This window comes from Myotis lucifugus, unplaced genomic scaffold (assembly GCF_000147115.1).
Source record: "Myotis lucifugus unplaced genomic scaffold, Myoluc2.0 scaffold_19, whole genome shotgun sequence".
NCBI lineage: Eukaryota > Metazoa > Chordata > Mammalia > Chiroptera > Vespertilionidae > Myotis > Myotis lucifugus.
In genome coordinates, this window is record NW_005871067.1 from 8,918,776 (window position 1) to 8,941,386 (window position 22,611).

A 22,611-nucleotide genomic window follows, 5' to 3' on the forward strand; every position below is an offset into this window, starting at 1 on the left:
CCCCACCCACCCATCCAGTCCTACCCTGAGCATGCATGAGGTGTGGCATCGCACGCTACCGATCCGTCCTGCTCTGTGCATGACGGGGCGGCGCGCCAACTCACCCACTCGATCGTGCTCTGAGCCTGACCAGGCGCTGCACGTAGGGAGTGAGCGTGCCCTCTCTCTCCCGGAAGCAGGCCTAAGTCAGCAGGTCGTTATCTCCCGAGGGGTCCCAGACTGCGAGAGGGCACAGGACGGGCTGAGGGACCCCCCCTCCCCCCGAGTGCACAAATTTTTGTGCACCGGGCCTCTAGTACTATATAAATGTTAATATGTGGGAAAATGCATGCTTTGCAACTACCTAAAAGTATGACGTAAAATCTTATAAATGAACCTAAACATGTGCAAAAGGGCAATTTTACAAAAATTATTTTGGGTTCATAAGCAAATTAAAAGCACTGCTCTAAAACCATTCACTACTGTACACTGCAATCATAAAATGCACATAATCTCTGGCCCTTAAAAGCACCATACTTTACTACCTTTTATTAAACTCTTTGGATGTATTTGGCACTGTTCTAAGCTTATTTAATTTTTAAATCCTTGGAAGTTAATATCTGATTACAAATACTGAGCAGCTTGCTGCCCAGGACAGAGCTAGTAAATGAGAGACATTCAAAGAGTCAGGTTCCACAGATATCTGACAAGAAAATGAGATAAAATTCTAATTCTAAAGCTAAAGCTGTGACTATGTTTACAAGTTAGCAGAGTGAGGGAGGGCTGAAGGAAACTTGGGGTGTTTAGTAAAAAGGCATTTGGCTTAAGCCTTAATAGGTAGCACTTGAAGGCAGAAGGAACTCTAGATAGAAGCATTAAATTTTTAAAAATTACCTACACTAATATCATTGTCTTAAATCCCAAACCAAAACCTGGTTCCAGATGCCAACAGTGCATTTAAGTTATTTTTTTTTAATATATTTTTATTTCAGAGAGCGAGAGGGAGAATCATTGATCAGCTGCCTCCTAAACGCCCCCATAATTGGGGGATCCAGCCAGCAACCTGGGCATGTGCCCTGAGGAGGGGGGTTGTCCAACCCTGACCTCATGGTTCATAGGTCCACATTCAACCACCGAGCCACACCATGGGGCCATTTAAGTTATCTTTTAAACGTCCTAATAAAAGAGTTAAAATGTATTCTTGTATGCGCCAAAGTGTGTGTGTGTGTGCGCGCGTGTGTGTGCGCGCGCCCCCCCTTTTAAAAAAAAATTTTGGAGCCAAGTAAAATTCTGAACTAAACAGCTGGCAAGTTAATTCAGGCCCATAAATACTGAAAGTAGCAACACCATTCTAAAGGTCAACATCACAAGTAATCTTTAGTAACATAGCATTTATCTCCCTACAGCGAGCAGAAGTTGCTCTAACACCCTATCTGGCCCTTTATTCGAAAAAAGAAAAAGGAGAAGGAATTTTTCCCAAATAGCTGTATGCAATTCCCTCCCGTAGTTCTTAGCCCATCACGCTGGTTAAATAAGCTATACACAATGACACTTCAGAAAGCCGCACAGATGAGGAGGAGCCCATTAAGAGAAAAGCTTCCACTTTCAAACAGGTTTCATATAAAATCGCCATATAATATTTGTTTTTAGAAAAGTAGAGCAAATCAAAAACCACCTCTTTATTACTGGGGGCATTCTTATATTACTTTTTGGTAGTGCTATTGGAAATTTCAAAGAAAAACTGTTGAGTTCTTAAATACTTAAGGCCATATTTCAAAGACAACGGTCTTCAGGCAACTTCATTAAATTACAACACAATAAAGCCAATCTCAATGATCCTCAGAAGACAAGAGCAAAGCAATTCATTACAATTAGAGGCCCCTGGGCCGAGCGCTCCGGGGCAGCAATGCTGCTGCGTCACAAACTGGCGCATCCAAGAGACACTCGCCAGCGCAGAAATGAGGTCGGAGGAATCCTCCGCGGCGCTCAACCCTGCAAGCCTCGTCAGTAACAGTAACAAATGAATTCCAGAGAGAAAAATCGCGCACTATCCATTCCCAGTACCACTGCTGTTGGCTGTTGACGTTTTTGTAAAGAAAGGGTATCGAACGCTCAAGAAACTACAAGCGCTGGGTGAAGAATCACTGCTATTTTCGAAGCGAAAGTAAACAGCCGGGGCGGGCAGCAAAAATGGCCAACAGATGCTCCAGGATGACGACATCCAAGGCCCAAGGCGGGGGGGGGGGGGGGGGGCAGTGCTGTGCGGAGCACGAAGTTTCCATAAATATGAGATGGACGTTAACTAAGAACTTCTCAAACTATTTTCTCTCGAAATTGCTCCCTCACAGAAACCTTCATCTCCAATCCTTGGATAAGGGAATTGGACCTTCCCTGCCCTCGTCCTTCCCGTCAGCCCCGCCAGGTCGCAGGACCCGGGGAGCTCACACCACCCGCCCGCCTCGGCCCGCGCAAGGGCGAAGGCTTCCCCGCCGCCGGCCGCCGCCCCACCTGCGCCTTCCAGACCTCGGGCGTCCGAGCGCCGCCCGAAGAGCTCCCGCCGGGCCGCCGCGGCCTCCGGCCTCCTCAGACACAGCGCAGCTCCGCAGCGTCCAGACCCGTTCAGGTTCGCAGCACGCCCAGCGCGCGGGACTCACAAAGCGCCCCCAGCCGGGCGCTCCGAGCGCCCACGTCGCGCGGCCGCCCCGCCCCTCGCTTGACGTCGGCCTCTTCGCGCTGCCGCTGCCGTCACCAGGCCCCGTGTGCATGACGTCCCCTCGGGCGTCTTTCCCACGGACTGGTCACAGCCCTCCCGCAGCCTATGGCCGTGTAGATAGTATATGGGGAGACGTCTCCCAGAGTCAGCGTAAAGCCCCTGGAGGAAGAAAAGGAGCCAGAGCGGATGGCTGAGAGAACCAAGGGAGCCACCACAACCAGCGTCTCTCGGGCCTCGTGGATTGCCCTGCGCTTGCGCAATCTTTTTCTCCCAGGCAGAACCTGGGGGTCTAGTGGGGGGATGAGGAAAGAGCAGTAGGTGGTAAGAGCTGTGAGGGCTAGAGGGAGCCCTGGGCTCAGTGCAAGTGGGAGAACAAAGACTGATTCTCTCAACTGTTCTGGAACCTAATCTTTGTGACTAATGTATGTGTTACTGGAAGGACAGGAGCCTAGGCTGGCCTGCAGTGTGTGGGTCCTTGACTTCGTGTAGAAAAGATTTCACCACAGGAGGCCAGGTGGGGTTGAGAGTACTAATGCTGGGGAGAGTGAAGCAAAGGAAGAAATTAGGGTAGAAGAAACAACAGGGGAGAGGTTCGGTATTGCTCTGCTTTGGTTCTCTAGAAATGTTATAGGAAAGAAGTGAGCCCAGGCGGGGCTGCTGTTAGCTCTCTGGGAAGTGAAGGTCAAAGTGATGGAAGTGAGCCAAGTTAGCTCACTGGAAAGTCTGAAAAAAGGGGACCTTAGAGACAAGATCAGGTGTTGATCCCAGGTGGAGTTGCGCTGCCCACTGCTTCCCTGCTGGGTACCCTTAGATGTAAAAAGTTCATGCCCCAGGCATAGGCGTGCTCTGGAGAGAATCCCCATTGAGTTTTTGTCCTGGGGGCTTTTTTCCCCCTGCAGGCAAGAATCTTAGGGGAGGGTTTCAATAGAATATTCATCAGCTTTCCAGCTGCATTTTTAACATGCTGATGCATTAGAACAGTGGTTCTCAACCTTCCTAATGCCGCGACCCTTTAATACAGTTGCTCATGTTGTGGTGACCCCCAACCATAAAATTATTTTCATTGCTATTTCATAACTGTAATTTTGCTACTGTTATGAATCGTAATGTAAATATCTGATATGCAGGGTGTATTTTTATTGTTACAAATTGAACATAATTAAAGCATAGTGATTAATCACAAAAACAATATGTAATTATATATGCGTTTTCCGATGGTCTTAGGCGACCCCTGTGAAAGGGTCGTTCGACCCCCAAAGGGGTCGCGACCCACAGGTTGAGAACCGCTGCATTAGAATGAATGTATAGAGGAGCTTTGGATTATTCTTTGGTCTGTTTTATTTTTATCTTAGGTCTGTCTGGCTTTAATGGGGTTTTTCTTATTTCTTCCCCATCTTCATCTGTCCTTGAATTTAGCTGGCACAAATGGCATTAATTGGGTCTTTGTTCTCTATTTTCCCAGGCCAGGGTGATTTAAGCTATGTATTTTCTGGTTAGGGAGGAGGATATGAACCATTTGCTCTCAAGTGCCCTTGGTTAGGGAAGGGAAGGTCTTGCAACTCACAAGCTGGCTGCCCAACTGGCCTTGTTTCATTTTCTTGTCTCAAGTTTCCCCATTCCACGTACCCAGAATTTTCCTAGCTTCTTACTATCTAACCACATATCCAGAGAGAACACTTCCAAAAGCCCACATACACTGATTACAGTTTCAGTAGGGTTTATACATGTGTGTGCTAAAAGTCTCTAGCAATATGGTAAAAAAAAAAAAAAAAAAGTTAAATTACTCACTCCTAAGGATAAATAGCAATTGTGACAATACCATTGATGATTATCAAAGGCTGAAAGGGGGGAATCAAAGTGAACATACTCTACTTTTCTTAAAAAGTTCTTTAACATTAGTAAAATACTATAGATGACAGATTTTATACTCTGAATAGACCTGCCTTAATAAATTTATATATGTGTGTATATATATATATATATATGTGTGTGTGTGTGTGTGAGTGTGTGTGTGTGTCTATGTATGTATGTATGCAGTGCCTATGCATTTAAGACTAGCTAAGAGACTTGTTTAACTTAATTCCAGATGAATTATTATTCCTTTCAATCAAAATTAATGATTTGGATTGTTGGATTACTACTAGGGGAGGCTTTTTTATTTAAAAGTAGGGGTTAGTTGATAGTTCCCACAAATCTCAGAAAGGTAACAGTCAGTCATCCCAAACAGAAAAATCTATTAAGGAGGTATACAGTAATACAGACGTTGTCAATGATTTTGCTTTGCTCTTATATCCCCTAAAAGAATTCTGAAAAACTATGATTGTGTACCTTCTCCCTCATTTTTTAGGTTGATCAAAGTTTTCCATCTGACTTACATAGTTGCAAAGGATGCAAAGTGTTTTATTGTACATTGACACTTTAAAATAAAAGTTACACAACTCTTAAATGTAGCCATTCCAGGCAATTTGATATCCATCATCAATTTTTAAAACTAATACATTAACAAGCATTTCTTTAATAGGAAAGTTTACATCATTTTTTCTCTTCTGGAATTCATATTTCCACATCACTTTATGAATTTTTATCCCAATGTAATATTTCTTTATTCCGGAAAGTCTTTTATTGATCACCTACCATACTTCTCTGAAATACAAATAAGTATATACATTTAAATCTAATTTTAAAATTTTATGATATCCATATAGGTTAAAGTGTTTAAAATATAAAATTGCTATGTACCATCTGATATATAGAAACCCCTAAATTTTACTACAAAGCTACTAAAACGAATCAAGTCTATCAAGGTTTCAGGATAAAAGATTACTTCTACACACTTACACTCCAAAAATTAAGTTAAGTATTTCATTGACAATACTATCAAGAAGAATAAAATACTTGAGAATAAATTTAATAGTGTAAGTGCAAGACTTATATGCCAAAAACTGTAGAACATTCCTGAGAGCAAGCATGTCAAACTCAAAGGCTAACACAGGCCAAATAAACAAGATTTGTTTATGTGGGCCGAAAAAAAAAACAAACACTTTAATTTTCATAGAAACATAGGTTTATTTTGATAGAGACATGCTGAAATACAAAGGGCTAAAATAAATGAGTAATTGTTAACAAAATAATAGAACATTTTAATAAAAATTAATATTTTTTCTTGAACATTAACTTACCAGACACTGAATAACTGTACAAATTAATAAGTGTAACACAAATAAACCTCTTTTTCTTATTCTCTGAAAGTGAAATATTTCCTGTTGCGCACACCAAACAAGTCAGTACAAGACTAATGATGTGGCAATTGGCTGCTAAAATATTCGCTGCAAGTATTAGTGGAGAGAAATGGTGCGCTTGCACATAAGGCATGTAAGGGAAATGAATGCAGCATGATTATAGTAATCAGTCATTAGCAAACGTTATGGTTTGTACTAGAGGCCTGCTGCATGAAATTTGTGCTCTGGGGTGGGGGGGACCTTCAGCCCAGCCTGCGCCCTCAAGCAGTCTAACCTCTCAGGGGATGTCTGACTGCCAGGCCCTGGGGGATCGGGCCTAAGCCAGCAGTCAGACATCCCTCTCGCAGTCCAGGACCCCTTGCTCCTTACTGCCTGCCTGCAGCAGAGGCGGAAGAGGCTCTCGCCACCATCGCTGTGCTCACCAGCCATGAGCCTGGCTTCTGGCTGAGCAGTGCTCCCCCTATGGGAACGCACTGACCACCAGGGGGCAGCTCCTGCATTGAGCGTCTGCTCCCTGGTGGTCAGTGCACATCATAGCGACCAGTCATTCCGCCATTTGGTTGGTTTGCATATTAGGGTTTTATTATATAGGATTGTGTATAACAGGATATTGTAAAAATTAAGTTATGAAATTTTAATTAAAACGTTTCTTACATACCATCAATTGGCTGGGCCGCAAAAATATTCGTTGTGGGCCACATGCGGCCCATGGGCTGCAAGTTTGACGTGCTTGATCTACACAATGGAATACTATGCTGCTCTAAAAAAGAAGGAACTCTTACATTTGCAACAGTGTGGATGGACCTGGAGAGCATTATGCTAAGCAAATTAAGCCAGTTGGAGAAAGATAAATATCACATGATCTCATTCATTTGTGGAATATAATGAGCAACATAAACTGATGAACAAAAATAGATCCAGAGACATAGAAGCATCGAACAGACTGTCAAACCTCAGAAGAAGGCAGGGGAGGTGGTGGGGGTAAGAGATCAACCAAAGGACTTGTTTGCATGCATATAAGCATAACCAATGGACACAGACAGTGGGGGGGGCGGGGGTGAGGGCTTGTGCTGGGGGGTGGGAGTGGGCAGGAAGAGGTTTATGGGCAAAAAGGGAGATATATGTAATACTTTCAACAATAAAGAAAAAAAAAACAAAAGAAAAAGGAAGTTTATGTAATATATTTCAAACCATGCAGCAAATAACAGACAAAGACAAGATTCCCAAAGATTGTTTTCGGAATTATTTTGTTGAAATTAATGTTTTGTTGAAAAACTAATACTGTATGCTCAAGATGAGTAATTTTCAAGTATTACCATTGAATTCCCCCCAAAACCATATGGAATGGTGTTTATTAATATTAAGTAACATGATGAAAACCTCATGATTAATAAGTAGTAGAGCTATATTTAAAATGGAGTTTTTGACTTCAAAATTCTTAGCATTTTCTATTATAATACAGTGTCATTGTTGGTTATCCAGTTCCCAAGACTTAACATAAGACCTAACATACTTTGGAAAAACCTGAAATATCCTAGTGAAGAGAAATTTTGCTTATAAATTTAATTTAAAAAAGAGAAATTTTGCCAAGAAAGACAAGACATTTGGTGGTTTCTTTAGCTTAGCTCTAAAAATAAAGATACACTTAGAATCATGGACTATCAAAAGGATTTGTGTTTGAATGCTAGCAATCTTACTACCTATATAAACTTGGGCAATTTACCCTCAAGGCTTCAGTTCTCACCTTTGCATAACTGGGATAACAATAACTATATCATACAACTGACCTTACAATAAATAAGATAATGTCTATAATACTCTGTACTCTGCAAAAGGCAGCAGATTTGAGAGGTTAAGAACAAAGACCTCAAAGCCACCTGCCTGAGTTCAAGTTCTGAGTCTGCCACTGGTGGGCTCTGTGATTTTGGGGCACATTTACTTTATCCACATCCTCACTAGTAAAAAGAGGCAATTATAATAATTACCTCACGAGTCAATATGTATAAAATGCTTAGGATAAAAATTGTTTCTATTAAGTTACATGTGCTGGGCCTTTCAAAGGGAGAGGCAACAAGCATGTATTTGAGATCAAAGAATAGCTATTCAGAAAGCATTGATTCAGGCAGAAGCCCAAATAAAGTCTGATTAGATACAAAGGTGAAGGGTATTTATGAGAGAGGAAAGGGGAAGAATTTCATCAGAAGAAGGAAGGCATTTCTATTGGTGCAGATAACATAGCATACTGATCTTAATTCTAAACAATATTTTTAATTTTCAGTCAGGTAGTCATTAGTCCAGCAGTCATAATATCTGCTTTTATGAAAATTAAATCTTGAAGATCCAAGATGGCTGCCGACAGTGTGTCAGTGAGAGAATGAAAGGAGAGTGCGTGGACATGTGGGGAGTGTCTGTATTTGTGAGTGAGGGACAGCTATATTCCATGGGACTGTTGGGGACTGGCAGACCGGGCTACCCTGGCCGGGCAGCCTCTACTGCTGCTGAAATCTCTCCTGGAGCAGCCGGCTCTGCCACAGAGACCGAGCCATCTTGAAGGGGAGAGTGGCTGTGATCGGAAGTCCAGCCTTACCTTCAACTGGGAAGACCTCGGATACCTCCCGGGACCCTACAACCACAATGCCTAGGGACCAGCTGCCTCAGCTGTGAACTCAGGAACACTGGGACTCCAGCCTCCCTGACCGAGGGCACCTAAAAAGTCTGTCCAGGGGGAGACAAAGCGGCGCCGAATATGTGGACAGGCCCTGTGCCTTCTCAGAGAGCAAGTAGAAGGAACAGCTGAATTGAACAACACCCACCCGGAATTGGCAAATTGAACAAGGCTAGTGAGGCAATCCATGGACGGAAAAGTCAGATATCACCGAGAAAGGTGAGATCTGGGATCCAGGCTGGAGGGAGAAACATGCGTAGTGGGGACTAGAGTCTCAGAGGAAGACTGCGCCCCACAAAATCCGCGGCCGTTGGGATCAGTGTAGCCCTCGAATCTGGAAGGGGGTCCACAGGGCTGCTGGCAGAAGGGGACTCTAGATATTAACCCACAGCTGGGCTCAGCCCAGAAAGGCAGCCTGAATTTCTATAGTGGCTGCTCATTGCCAAGAGAAAAAAGATGTGAGTCAGCATGCTTCCTCTGGCTTTTTGTCATTTTAACTCCTTGCTTTTGTTTGCTAAGTCCAATACATAGGATCTTCCAATTAAAAACACTCACCAAGACTGCAGGGGAAAGTTGTTTTTGTGGAAACTGGGGATCAGAGTGGGGAGAGACAAACAGGAAACCAGCTCTGGGGCAATCCATCCCTCCAACCCAGTATTAAGTGCGGCAGGGAAAACAAAATCTAAACACTGGGTAGAGGGGCCTTTTAGCCCCGGATATCAATACAGAAACACTGCCACCGAGGGGTTGTATCAGAAACTGACTCTTGTGTAAATACAACTAAAGGCAGGCTGAAAAACAACATGAGCAGAGAGATCCGGCTTGCTTGAAAACAGGTTTATGGCTTAAGACACAAAGGAGAGGTGGATCACAGGGAACTCCAATACTGTGCTGACTACCTCACAGGAAACAGATGTGCCAAGCAAAACAGGAGAGGAAGTGAACGAACTTCACTACTTCACATTTTTATTTTTTACTTAAGAAACTAAATTTTTTTCTCACTTGATTTTATTTTATTTATTTATTTTTTCCACTTCTTTTTTTTTTAATCTTTAATTTCTTTATTGGTTAAGGTATTACAAGTGTGTCCTCATCCCTCCCATTAACCCCCAACCTCCCCGCCCACTCATGCTCTCATCCCCCTGTTGTCCATGTCCATTGGTTTGGCTTATATGCATGCCTACAAGTCCTTTGGTTGATCTCTTCCCCTTACCCCCACCCTCCCCTACTTTCCCTCTGGGGATTGATAGTCTGGTCGCTGTTTCCCTGTCTTTGGATCTGTCCCTGTTCATCAGTCTATGTTGTTCTCTATATTCCACAAATGAGTGAGATCATGTGGTATTTATCTTTCTCTGACTGGCTTATTTCACTTAACATAATGCTCTCCAGTTACATCCATGCTGTTGGAAATGGCAAGAGTTCCTTCTTTTTTACTGCAGCGTAGTATTCCATTGTGTAGATGTACCAAAGTTTTTTAATCCACTCATCTGCTGATGGGCACTTAGGCTGTTTCCAAATCTTAGCTATGGTGAATTGTGCTGCTATGAACATAGGGGTGCATATATCCTTTATGATTGGTGTTTCTGGTTTCTTGGGATATATTCCTAGAAGTGGGATCATTGGGTCAAATGGGAGTTCCATTTTGAGTTTTTTGAGGAAACTCCATACTGTTCTCCACAGTGGCCGCACCAGTCTGCATTCCCACCAGCAGTGCAGAAGGGTTTTTTTTTCTCCACATCCTCTCCAACACTTGTTGTTTGTTGATTTGTTGATGATAGCCATTCTGACAGGTGTGAGATGATACCGCATTGTCATTTTGATTTGCATCTCTCATATAATTAGTGACTTTGAGCATGTTTTCATATGTCTTTCGGCCTTCTGTATGTCCTCTTTTGAAAAGTGTCTATCTAGGTCCATTGCCCATTTTTTGATTGCATTGCATATCTTCCTATTGTTAAGTTGCATGAGTTCCCTGTAAATGTTGGAGATTAAACCCTTATCGGTGATATCATTAGCAAATATGTTCTCCCATGTAGTGGGCCTTCTTGTTGTTTTGATGATGGTTTCCTTTGCTGTGCAAAAGCTTTTTATTTTGATGTAGTCCCATTTGTTTATTTTCTCTTTAGTTTCCCTTGCCCTAGGAGCAGTATCAGAGAAGAAATTCCTTGGGCATATGTTTGCAATTTCGCTGCCTGTGGATTCCTCTAGTATTTTTATGGTTTCCCATTTTACGTTTAAGTCTTTTATCCATTTTGAGTTTATTTTTGTGTATGGTGTGAGTTGGTGGTCTAGTTTCATCTTTTTGCATGTATCTATCCAATTTTCCTAACACCATTTATTGAAGAGACTGTCTTGACTCCATTGTATGCTCTTGCCTCCTTTGTCGAATATTAATTGGGCATAGTGGTTTGGGTCGATTTCTGGGTTCTCTATTCTATTCCATTGATCTATATGTCTGTTCTTGTGCCAGTACCAAGCTGTTTTAAGAACAGTGGCTTTGTAATACAGCTTGATATCTGGTATTGAGATCCCACCTATTTTATTCTTCTTTCTCAGGATTGCTGCAGCTATTCAAGGTCTTTTTTTTATTCCAGATGAATTTTTGGAACGTTCTTTCTAGATCTGTGAAATATGCCGTTGGTAATTTGATGGGGATTGCACTGAATCTATAGATTGCTTTGGGTGGTATGGACATTTTGATGATGTTGATTCTACCAATCCATGAGCACGGTATGTTCTTCCATCTGTTTATGTCTTCCTCTATCTCTTTTTTCAGTGTCCTGTGGTTTTTCGCATATAAGTCTTTTACGTCCTTAGTTAAGTTTATTCCTAGGTATCTTAATTTTTTGGTGCGATGGTAAATGGGATTGCTTTTTTAGTCTCACTTTCTGTAAGTTCACTATTGGTGTATAGAAATGTCATAGATTTCTTGGCATTAATTTTGTATCCCGCTACATTGCCGAATTCATTTATTAAGTCTAGTAATTTTTTGATGGAGTCTTTAGGGTTCTCTATGTACAGTATCATGTCATCTGCAAATAAGGACAGTTTTACTTCTTCTTTTCCAATTTGGATGCCTTTTATTTCTTCTTCTTGTCTGATTCCAATGGCTAGTACTTCCAATACTATGTTGAACAGGAGTGGTGAGAGGGGGCATCCCTGTCTTGTTCCTGTTCTTAGGGGAAATGGTTTTAGTTTTTGCCCATTGAGTATGATGTTGGCTGTGGGTTTGTCATATATGGCTTTTATTATGTTGAGGTATGATCCTTCTATTCCTACCTTGCTGAGAGTTTTTATCAAGAAAGGGTGTTTGATTTTCTCAAATGCTTTTTCTGCATCAATTGATATGACTATGTGGTTTTTATCTTTCAATTTGTTTATGTGATGTATTACGTTTATTGATTTGCCGATATTGTACCATCCTTGTATCCCTGGGATAAAACCTACTTTGTCATGGTGTATGATCTTTCTGATGTACTGCTGGATCCGATTTGCTAGGATTTTGTTGAGGATTTTGGCATCTATGTTCATGAGGGGTATTGGCCTGTAATTCTCTTTCATTGTGTTGTCTTTATCTGGTTTTGGTATTAGGGTGATGCTGGCTTCATAGAATGAGCTTGGAAGTGTTCCTTTCTCTTGAATTTTTTGTAGTAGTCTGAGGAGGATAGGTTTTAGTTCTTCCTTGAATGTTTGGTAAAACTCCCCTGTGAAGGCATCTGGCCCTGGGCTTTTGTTTGCTGGAAGTTTTTTGATGACTGCTTCAATTTCTTCCATAGTTATTGGCCTATTGAGGTTTTTGGATTCTTCCTGATTGAGTTTTGGAAGGTTGTATTTTTCTAGTAATATGTCCATTTCCTCTAGGTTGTCTAGTTTGTTGGAGTAGAGTTGTTCATAGTATTTTTAAACAACACTTTGTATTTCTGTGGGGTCTGTTGTTATTTCTCCTCTTTCATTTCTGATTTTGTTTATTTGGGTCCTCTCTCTTTGCTTCTTGGTGAGCCTGGCTAGAGGTTCATCAATCTTGTTTATCCTTTCAAAGAACCAGCTCTTGGTTTTGTTGATATTTTGTATTGTTTTTTTGGTCTCTATGTCGTTTATCTCCGCTCTGGTCTTTATTATTTCCTTCCTTCTGCTTACACTGGGCTTTTCTTGTTGCTCTCTTTTTAGCTCTTTCAGTTGTAGGGTTAGGTAATTTATTATCATTGTTTCTTGTTTTTTGCAGTAGGCTTGTAAAGCTATGAACTTCCCTCTCAAGACTGCTTTCGCTGTGTCCCATAGGTTTTGGATTGTTGTGTTTTCATTGTCGTTTGTTGCCATGATGTTTTTTATTTCTTCTTTGATCTCTCTGGTAAACCAGTCGTTGTTTAATAGCATGCTATTTAGTCTCCATATGTTTGATTTTTTTGGATTGTTTTTATTGTAGGTGATTTCCAGTTTTATGCTATTGTGATCTGAGAAGATGCTTGATATGATTTCTATCTTCTTGAATTTAAAAAGACTTTGCCTGTGACCCAATATATGGTCTATCTTTGAAAATGTCCCATGTGCACTTGAGAAGAATGTATATTCTGTGGCTTTGGGGTGAAATGTTCTGAAGATGTCAATTAATTCCATCTGATCTAGTGAGTCATTTAGGATTGATGTTTCTTTGCTTATTTTTTGTTTAGAGGATTTGTCCAATGGTAATAGTGGTGTGTTAAAGTCCCCTACTATGATTGTATTGCTGTCAATCTCTCCCTTGATCTCCTTCAGAAGTTTTTTTTATGTATTTGGGTGCTCCTATATTGGGTGTGTATATATTTACCAGAGTTATTTCTTCTTGTTGGATTGCTCCCTTTAGTATTATGAAGTGGCCTTCCTTATCTCTTTTTATGTCCTTCACTTTGAGATCTAATTTGTCAGATATAAGTATTGCTACCCCAGCTTTTTTTTCACTTCCATTCGCCTGAAAAACCTTTGTCCATCCCTTCACCATCAGTCTGTGTGCGTCATTTTTTTTTGAGGTGGGTTTCCTGTAGACAGCATATATATGGGTCATGTTTTCTTATCCACTCAGTTACGCTATGTCTTTTGATTGGGGCATTTAATCCATTTACATTTAAAGTTATTATTGATAGATACTTGTTTGTCCCCATTTTTATTATTTGCCCCTGTGTTCCTTCTTTGTTTCCTATTTTTTCTTTTTACAGCAGACCCTTTAGCATTTCTTGCATTGCTGGTTTGGTGGTAATAAACTCCCTTAGTCCTTTTTTGTCTGTGAAGCTCCTGATTTCACCCTCAATTTTGATTGATAGCCTTGTTGGGTACAGTATACTTGGATTGAGACCCTTCCTTTCATGACTTTGTATATTTCATTCCATTCCCTTCTTGCCTGATGTGTTTCTGTTGAGAAATCAGTCGCTAGTCTGATGGGGGATCCTTTGTAGGTAACTTTCTGTCTCTCTCTGGCTGCTTTTAAGATTCTTGCTTTGCCGTTGGTATATGCCAATTTAATTATAATGTGTCTTGGCGTCGGTCTTTTGGGGTTCATTTTGTTTGGGACTCTGTGAGCTTCTTGGATTTGTGTGAGTTTTTTCTTCCCTATATCACGGAAGTTTTCTGTCATTACTTTTTTCAAACAGGTTTTCTATTCCTTGCTCAGTTTCCTCTCCTTCTGGCACCCCTATTAAGCAGATGTTGTTTTGTTTCGTGTTGTCCCAAAGTTCTCTTAGGCTCTCCTCCTGCTTTTTAATTTTTTTTTTCTAGAAGCTGCTCTGCTTGGGTATTTTTTCCTACCTTGTCTTCTAGCTCACTGATGCGGTCTTCTGCTTCTTCTAGCCTACTGTTGATGCTTTCTATTGAGTTCTTTATAGCAGTGATGTCATTTTTCATTTCTTCTTGGTCTCTTTTCATTTCCTCTTGGTTCTTACACATATTGTTGAATTTGTCTTCCATTCTTTTCATCAACCTTATGACCATTTCTCTGAAGTCTTTCTCTGACAGGTTGCTTGCCTCCATTGCCTCCATTTCGTTTACTTCCTTTTCTGGTGATTCCTGTTTTTCTTTCATATGCGGGCTGTTTCTTTGTCTCCCCCTGATCTCTGTTCTCCAGGTGTTTGGTTATGTATTTCTCTCTCTGCTGCGTTGATTTAAAGGCACAAAATACAATACAGCAAGGCACAACGCACAAGGCACTGAACACAAATGTATTCACGCTACTAATAACCCCAAATAAAGGTGACCCCCAGAGCAAAGAGAATTAGGGGATAAGGAAGAAAGAAGAGAAAAAGAAAAAAGAGAAAAAGAAAAAAAAAAGAGTGCAAAAATGAAATTGGGAAAAGGAAAAAAAAAAGTAAGAGAGAAAAGAAAGGGAAGGAAATAGAAGAGGGGAAGAAACTCTTTATATGGGGAGAAAACTCCAATACAACAGCCACTAATCCCAGCAAATTCTAGCAACAAATCCCTGGAGATGAGTTCAATCTACAAACAACAACTAATATCAAGTGAGGCAAGAGAAAACAGAGCAAAACAATAACCGAAAAAAAAAAAACCACCAGAAAAAGAAAAAGAAAAATCAAAACAATCTCACAAACAAGCATAAAAAACCCCAATATACTCAACAATCAAGCAAACAACAACAAAACAACAGAGAGGAAAAAGAAAATTTGGATAATGAAGAAAGATAAGAGAGAGGTGTATATGGATTTAGAGCAGGGGGTTGGAAATTAGATATATAAGTAGGGTGAAATTTTAACAGGGGGTAAAAAGAAGGAATAGGGAAAATCTAAAGCAGGAATAGGGTAAGAGAAACAGGACAACAAAAGGGGAAAAGTGGCCCTGACCGGTTTGGCTCAGTGGATAGAGCATCGGCCTGCGGATTCAAGGGTCCCAGGTTCGATTCCCGTCAAGAGCATGTACCTTGGTTGCAGGCACATCCCCAGTAGGGAGTGTGCAGGAGGCAGTTGATCGATGTTTCTCTCTCATCGATGTTTCTAACTCTCTATCCCTCTCCCTTCCTCTCTGTAAAAAATCAATAAAATATATTTTTTCTTAACAAGGGGGAAAAGTGAGGGAGAGAGTTTTGGCATAAAGGTAAAGTTGAGGTAGAGAAAAATGATGCTAAAGGAAAGATGAAAATAGAATGTAGAACACTAATCCCAAAATAAAATAAACAGAAAATAAAATGACACTTTAAAAAAAGGTAAAATGGGTAGTAGTAATAATACTGGTTAAAAATAAAAATGTAGTAATTAAAAAGGTAAAATCAGGTGATGAAAACAGAAAAAAATAGTTTCTTAAAAGGTGAAAAAAAATAAAAAAATAAAAATGTGCAGTAGTGAAGGTCCTTCACGACCCTTTCACAGGGGTCGCCTAAGACCATCGGAAAACACATACATAATTACATATTGTTTTTGTAATTAATCACTATGCTTTAATTCTGTTCAATTTGTAACAATGAAAATACATCCTGCGTATCAGATATTTACATTACGATTTATAACAGTAGCAAAATTACAGTTATGAAGTAGCAACGAAAATAATTTTATGTTTTGGGGTCACCACAACATGAGGAACTGTTTTAAAGGGTCGTGGCATTAGGAATGTTGAGAACCACTGTTCTAGAGCCTCAGGGTTCAGAGGATACTGTCTCTGATGCGGATATGAGGCTTTCTGCAGGATCCGGAAGGCATGGGAAAGAGGCAACTTACCCTAGCTGCACCCTGAAGGCTGAGAAAAATATCTCTCTCATGGCTTCCCAGATACACCTGTAACAGCTACAGCCTCTGAGGGTTTGGGAGGAATACAGAGAAGGTGGCTCCAGCATTGGGTAGGAAATTAATTTCCTTGCCCCCCTACTGTCAGACTTACCCGGGCTCCTCGGTGGAGATGGCAGTCCTCTGAGGAGCAGCACTGAGAGACCCCGAGCCCCATTAGTCCTGTTGGGCCAGCTGGGTCGCCAGCCCCGCCCCAAGGAACCTCCATCTCCTGGGGCAGTTGACTTACCGTGATTTCCTTGACAGACAGGACAGGGCTTTGGGGTCTGCCATGCCCCTTGGAGCAATTACAGTGGATAAGTCCAACCTGTCTACAGTTGTAGCAGGTGGCTGGGACTGACCATTCACTTCTGGGCTCTGACTCGGAGCCCTTGCTCTCCTGGAGCATGGCACAAAGAGCCTTAGTTCTGGCTTTTCCTGTTTCTCCTTTTTTCCTTCTCCTGGTCTCTATTATAGAACACAGAGGTGGTAACTTTCAGGAGATTTTCTAAATTACTCTTGGGACCAATAGCCAATTCTTGCAACCTCCTAATGTCTGGGACTGCCTGAGTGATAAATTTGTCCTTTAAAATTAGTTGTCCCAATTCTGAATCTGGGGTAATGTTGGTGTACTTAACCAATGCCTCCCTGAGCCTTTCTAAAAAGCTGAGGGGTTTTTGTCATCCCCTTGATTAATGGTGGTTAATTTAGAGTAGCTGACAGGCTTTGTTTTACTACATCTGAGGCCTTCTATAATACAGAACTGGCAGTGGTTTATTTTCTACCTTTTAGTTTCAGGATTCTATTGAGGGACTCCTGTCCTGATAAGTTATCCCTACTTCTTTCCTCAGAGTCCTTTATTTCCCTGGCATAAGTAAGAAAATGGTTATCTCCAGATTCTCTTGCTTTTTCTAGTATTCCTTGCTTTTCAGTTGCTGAGAGGGTCAAGTTTAATATGAGCATGGTGTCTCTAATTCTCTGTATGAGAGATTATACACTTGAATAAGGGTTTGGAAAACCTTAATATATTTGTCAGAGTCTTCCGAGAACTTTCCTAAATTATTTTTAATTTGTGTCATGTCCCAGGGTGAGAAGGGAATCTAGGCTAAAGTATGACCAGATCCTTCATTTGTCTTGGGGCAAGTTAAGATTGGCTCAATTCTGGGCGGGCGCATGGTCTCCACCTTTCCCTGGGTGGACTTTGGATTGTTATTGCCAAGAGCAAAGGACTAAGTTTACAGTTTCCCTGCCTACCTCTGGCTCGTCCCCTAGAGTAAGGAAAGCCTGGACATATGTGACTTCCAACTACTTCCCATTTTTCCTACAGAAAGTTGGTATTGAGGCCAAACCTGAGGGCAAAGAGAAATTAGGCACTATTTTTTTTTCAGGTCTGTAGGTCAAATTTATCCCAATGTTTTTAAGGATGCGTCCTGGGGGCTGTCTTTATGTAGTGTGGATGACACGCTTCCCATCTGAAACAAGAAAAAATAAGAAAGAGAAGCGTATAAGGATGACCAGCCTTCTTGTACCCACAAAAGACATCCTGCATCCATTGTGATGATTTTAGGTGACCCACCTTGCTGATACGCGGTCGCAGACAAGGTGGCTGGGTGGACTAACCGCACTTACCACCACGACTGATGACCCACGCTCACGCAGAGGCCACCTACACTTGATGTCTTCCTGATGAGAGTGGTGTGTATAACCTGTGTTCTCAGCCCCTTTGTCTGTGATTAAAGTGCCTGAGATGGTTCTAATGTTTTTGAAGTACCTACTGAACTGAATTTCCAAGGGATTTAATGTAGGATGAGGACTTAAGAGAGTTTACACAGTACTTGGAACCCTGGTTTGGCCAATATCCAGTGATCCAAGGAAAGTACTAGTACAAATAGCTCCGGTCCCCACCCCTTGTATGCCCTCATCATTAAAGGATTTATGCTCTGCCTGATTTCTGGGGAAAGGATGGAATTTATTTCTGGCCAAATTTAATACTTTAAACTCACTGCTCACTGGCTTAGCTCTTTGTTTTTACTGAACCTTAATTTCTTCTGTTTTACTTCTAAACCTTAAAAATGCCACCTCAGAGATTTTACCTTCTTTAAAACAGGGCAAACAACCTGGTTGCTTCCTAAAAAATGCCTGGAAGAGGGACATGCTAGTTGACTTTGCAGGGAACAGTTTAGGTCAGTGGTTGCCAACCTTTCAGACCTCACGGACCACCAGTGGTCCGCGGACCACCAGTTGGCGGCCGTTGGTTTAGGTAAAAGGACACCTTCTTAGTTCTTATTAAAGGTGAATATTGGTGGAAGAGATTTTTATTTCCCCTTTTTAAACTTTCACTGAGGTATGCTGGTAAGGGGGTACCACCTTCTATATATACATTTTTGTTATTTCTACTTAATAATTCCCTGAAGTTCTACAAACCCTCATTTAGTTCAAAGATATGACCTGCTTAGAAGCCTGCAATATAGAGTAAGTCAGAGTCCTTTCCATGGGTTTTTCTAAAGACATAAATGCACCAAAGTAAAGCAATGGCTGTCCAATATGACAAAATTCAAAAAGTGGCATGTTTATAGATTTGTTTAAAATGTAATTGATAAAACCTTTATTTTATAACATTCTGAGATAACAACCTTTAGTACAACAAACAATTTGTATATAAAGTGTAACATGTGGCACACGGCTTATTGTATATGGTGTATTAAGCATTGAAAACATTTATAAACCCCTAATATGAAACGCAAAACACCTGGAGCGTCAGACGCAGAGTGAAAAAGACATCTCACAACTCCAGATTTATTTCACAGAGATCACAATAAAGGTGAGAGGCAAGCGACCTAGTAACTAATGGGCTAACTTAACAGCTGCATGGCTGTAGTGCTGCTGCGCACAGTAAGGGGCCATGCCTTCCTCACTTGCAGTAGCCTTGCTCTCTGGTATTACTGTCTGTTGCATGCAGACAGACTTCGGGCTCCCATCCTAGATTTCTAAGGAGTTTGGAAAGTCCTCCTCTGCCTGAGGAATTAACCCCTTCTTAGGTGCTGCAAACCTTTAATTCAGTCTTTAGTAAAGCAGATTGATGAAAAAAACCGTTCGGACTGGGAGTGAAGTCTCTGAAAGGCTAAAAACTTCTACAGGGGGTACTGGCAGGAGTGGCTAAGGACTGTGATTAACTCCTGTTACACCTGATGGGAAGATCTAGTGCCATGCTTATATGCCAGGAGTAGAAAACAGTTGGCTGGCCCCACGTGTCTTAACTCTTGCCTAGAAGTTTTCCCTTAGGACCTTTTACTCTCTTTATACTAGAGAGGCCTGCACAAATGGAGACTGAGGAGTTAAGCTTAATGGGACCTGGACTGCAGAGGCAGTGGCCTTACTGGCTGGATGCTATTTCACCTGACCGAGATAGAGAGCAGAAGAAAAAGGCAGATGACCCTCCAATTAAAACCTGCTTGGGATCTGGGCCAGAGGAGTGGACATATGTAGTGGGTCAGAAATGTGATGTTTTTGGAAACATGTCTCAGTTTCTCTCCCGGCTGTTTAAGACAACCACAAGGACTCAGAATGCTGGGTGACCAACCCTTATTTGCATCCCCTGGATAGGTCAGAATTTAATTACATGTGTTGTTAAAACCCTATGAGGCGGTCTTCATGCCATGGAGAGGTTCTCTCCCAGCACCCCCTCTGTGGCTTCCTACTCATGTAGGAACATCCAAAAGTCCCGGACCTGGGGGAGAACTGCCTCTTTGGTCTTTGGAGCTGGGCAGGGACCCAAGCACTCATTTAGTCAATGGCCAGGCTTTGACTTGCTACTGGCGGAAGCCTAATGCTCTAACCCGACCTGGCACCAGTTTATCCTGACATGGGAGACTTTTTGTGGCAGTCACCCTAGTGGCTATTACTTGACTGACCCATGCCCACTTTTAGTTTGGCCCTGGAGATGGAGAGTGCATCTAGAAAAGAGCAGTGAAAGAGAGAGGGAAATGCCTGCTTTTTGGACAGCAGCTAGGTTTAAGTGGCTGGTGGGCATCCGTCAGCCTCCAAAATCATACAAGAGACAGGAAAGGGACAGACTCTGTGGGTACACTCACTGTTCGACGTGAAGAGGATTGACTTATAAAATTCCCGGATGACGCACCATTATGAAACCGGAAATTTGAACTGGAAATGCGTGGTGTTCCCCTGGGCAGAATGGCTTCCTGGGCTCTTTGTCCATTGGAGTCGAAGAATGAAACCATGGACGGAAGATGGCATAGCAAAGATGGAAATTTATTGAAGAACAAGTACAGACTCCTACATGGGGAGGGGGAAGAGTCCACTGAGTTCCTTTTCTCTATGGTTTATAAAGGCTGCAGTTTTTTGTGCCTTGATATCCCCTCTGATTGGTCACTATCCCCCCTTTGATTTGGTCACTATAGCAACTCCTGAGCTCAAGTCTCACATGAAGTATGTGATGTTCCCTCCTTCTTCTCCCTTATTGTTCTCCTATTCCCTCTGGGCTTTCTCTTCCATTTTGTAAATGTGTACGCTTTTGCTACTCCCAGCTCCCTTGTCTTATGGAAATATAACTTCAGCCGCTCCCAACTCCTTTGTCTTATGGAAATGTACCCTTTTGCAACTCTGTAGCCCTGTGTTTTTTCCACGGATCCCTTAATTCCTAAAATTTCCTAAACCTGCCTATTTCATCCCTAAAAATTCCTTTAACCCCCCCTCCCCCCCCCCCCCCCCGCCTTGAGCTTCAACCTCAGAAAGATGATCAAAAAGACAGGTTTCAGAAACAAACACTGCACTGGCTCCTTTGTCTTGGAAGAAAGGCAAAAAGTGTGAGGTCTTCAGTCATTTCATAGAGGAAACCAGATCAAAAGGGACCTACAGAAAGGGCCAGAATCACAGTGCAGGGAAATCTTATGCCCACCAAAGCAACAGGGGCTCTTGGCAAGCCTTGCTCCTGAGTCCCTGAGTTCATCCTAGAGGCCGTCAGTGTCTCCAGAAATCACAACAGTGTTGTCGGGTGGGGGAGGGCTCCCAGAAAGACTTCCAAAAGCAATACAAGGCAGGAAGAGGGCAGAACGTTCTTTTCCTCTACCAGGTAGTATCCTGCAAAGCAAAGCATTTGGTCCCTGCCTGCCTCTGACTCAGGGTGGGGACCCTATTCAGATGCTCAAGGCCAATTAGAGTATAAAGGCCCTTTTCAGAGTACACCAGATGTTCAAGGCCACTATGAGCATGGGAATCTTAATCAGGGAGTCCAAGGACTATACACAGGTGCAAGACCAAATCCACAGTAATCTATCTGTATGTACACTGCACAAGTGTTCCCTTATATAACCCAAAAAACCGAGGTCACTATTTGGAAAGAAGCCTCTTTTGTCAAATTAGTATAAAGTTGTTACTGAGCAGCCAGTGAGGCTGCTTGGTGAGGCTCTCCTGTGTTAGGTGCTGCTGTATTAAGGGAAAGATGTATTACTGACCAGCAGGCTGCTGCTGTGTGGGAAAGATGTATTGTTACCTAGCCGGTGCAGCTACTGTATGGGACTTTGCTTTGAAGAACTGTTTTGTCTAGTGGTTCCTTGTTAGCAATGGCTACATGGCCACTGGCTTCTACAATAAAGACTCTCTTATACACACACAACTTCTCATGGCTTCCCTGTAAAATACTGGGTGTCCAGATGGTCCAGTCCCTGGCAGAGGGGCTCCAATTGGACAATTGGTGTAGTGGAGCAAGATGAAGGAACTGAGTTCCAACACTCAGCTATTGGAGCAATCAAGACATTATCAGAGCTCCCCTGTGGCCTTCATCCAAAGGCATTGAAATGGGACTGCTGCCTCCCAGTGAATGAAATTCAATGATAAACGCATCAAAATTAGTTTCATATTGAACAAGACCCGTTTCTGCTTCTCCTGCATCCAGCACTGATTTCCAAGATGCTTCTCAACTTCCCACCAATGTCTGACTCAATCAAACGCTTTTATCCGCATTAAAAATAATAATAAAGTTAAAGATCCTTTTACCTGGCTTGCCAGGTGCCAGTCACCCCTGCAGATGCAAGGGCTCCTAGGTTTCAAGGACCTACTCTCCGCCCTTCCTACCCCTGCCTCTTCCCTCACATAAGGCTCCCTGCTTCCCCCTTACCTGTCCGTGGACCCCCTTCCCTATCCAGCATCCAGAAACTTCCCTTCCCCCGGGGCCACCAGGTCCAGCCTCGCCACTGTCCCCTGCAAGGCCGCAGGCCCCATCGCTGCCCCCTCGATCCTTCCTCCTCCTCCGGGGGCTCTGTTCCA

At 42.2% G+C, this 22,611-nt stretch overlaps 1 protein-coding gene across 3 annotated transcripts in view; it reads right to left on the bottom strand.

The window, feature by feature from the left end:
- The window catches only part of SPART (spartin), a 61,698-nt gene extending 59,057 nt beyond the window's left edge, over window positions 1-2,641 (bottom strand). Inside the window, exon 1 of one of the 3 annotated variants that reach the window (XM_014452959.2) lies at window positions 2,488-2,641. The gene's annotated coding sequence lies outside the window, so the exon portion shown is untranslated. Of the gene's footprint in view, window positions 1-2,124; window positions 2,140-2,487 lie in introns of those variants that run through there. The other 2 variants (XM_023751247.1, XM_023751248.1) reach the window with 2 other exon arrangements.
- Window positions 2,642-22,611: the final 19,970 nt, after the last annotated feature.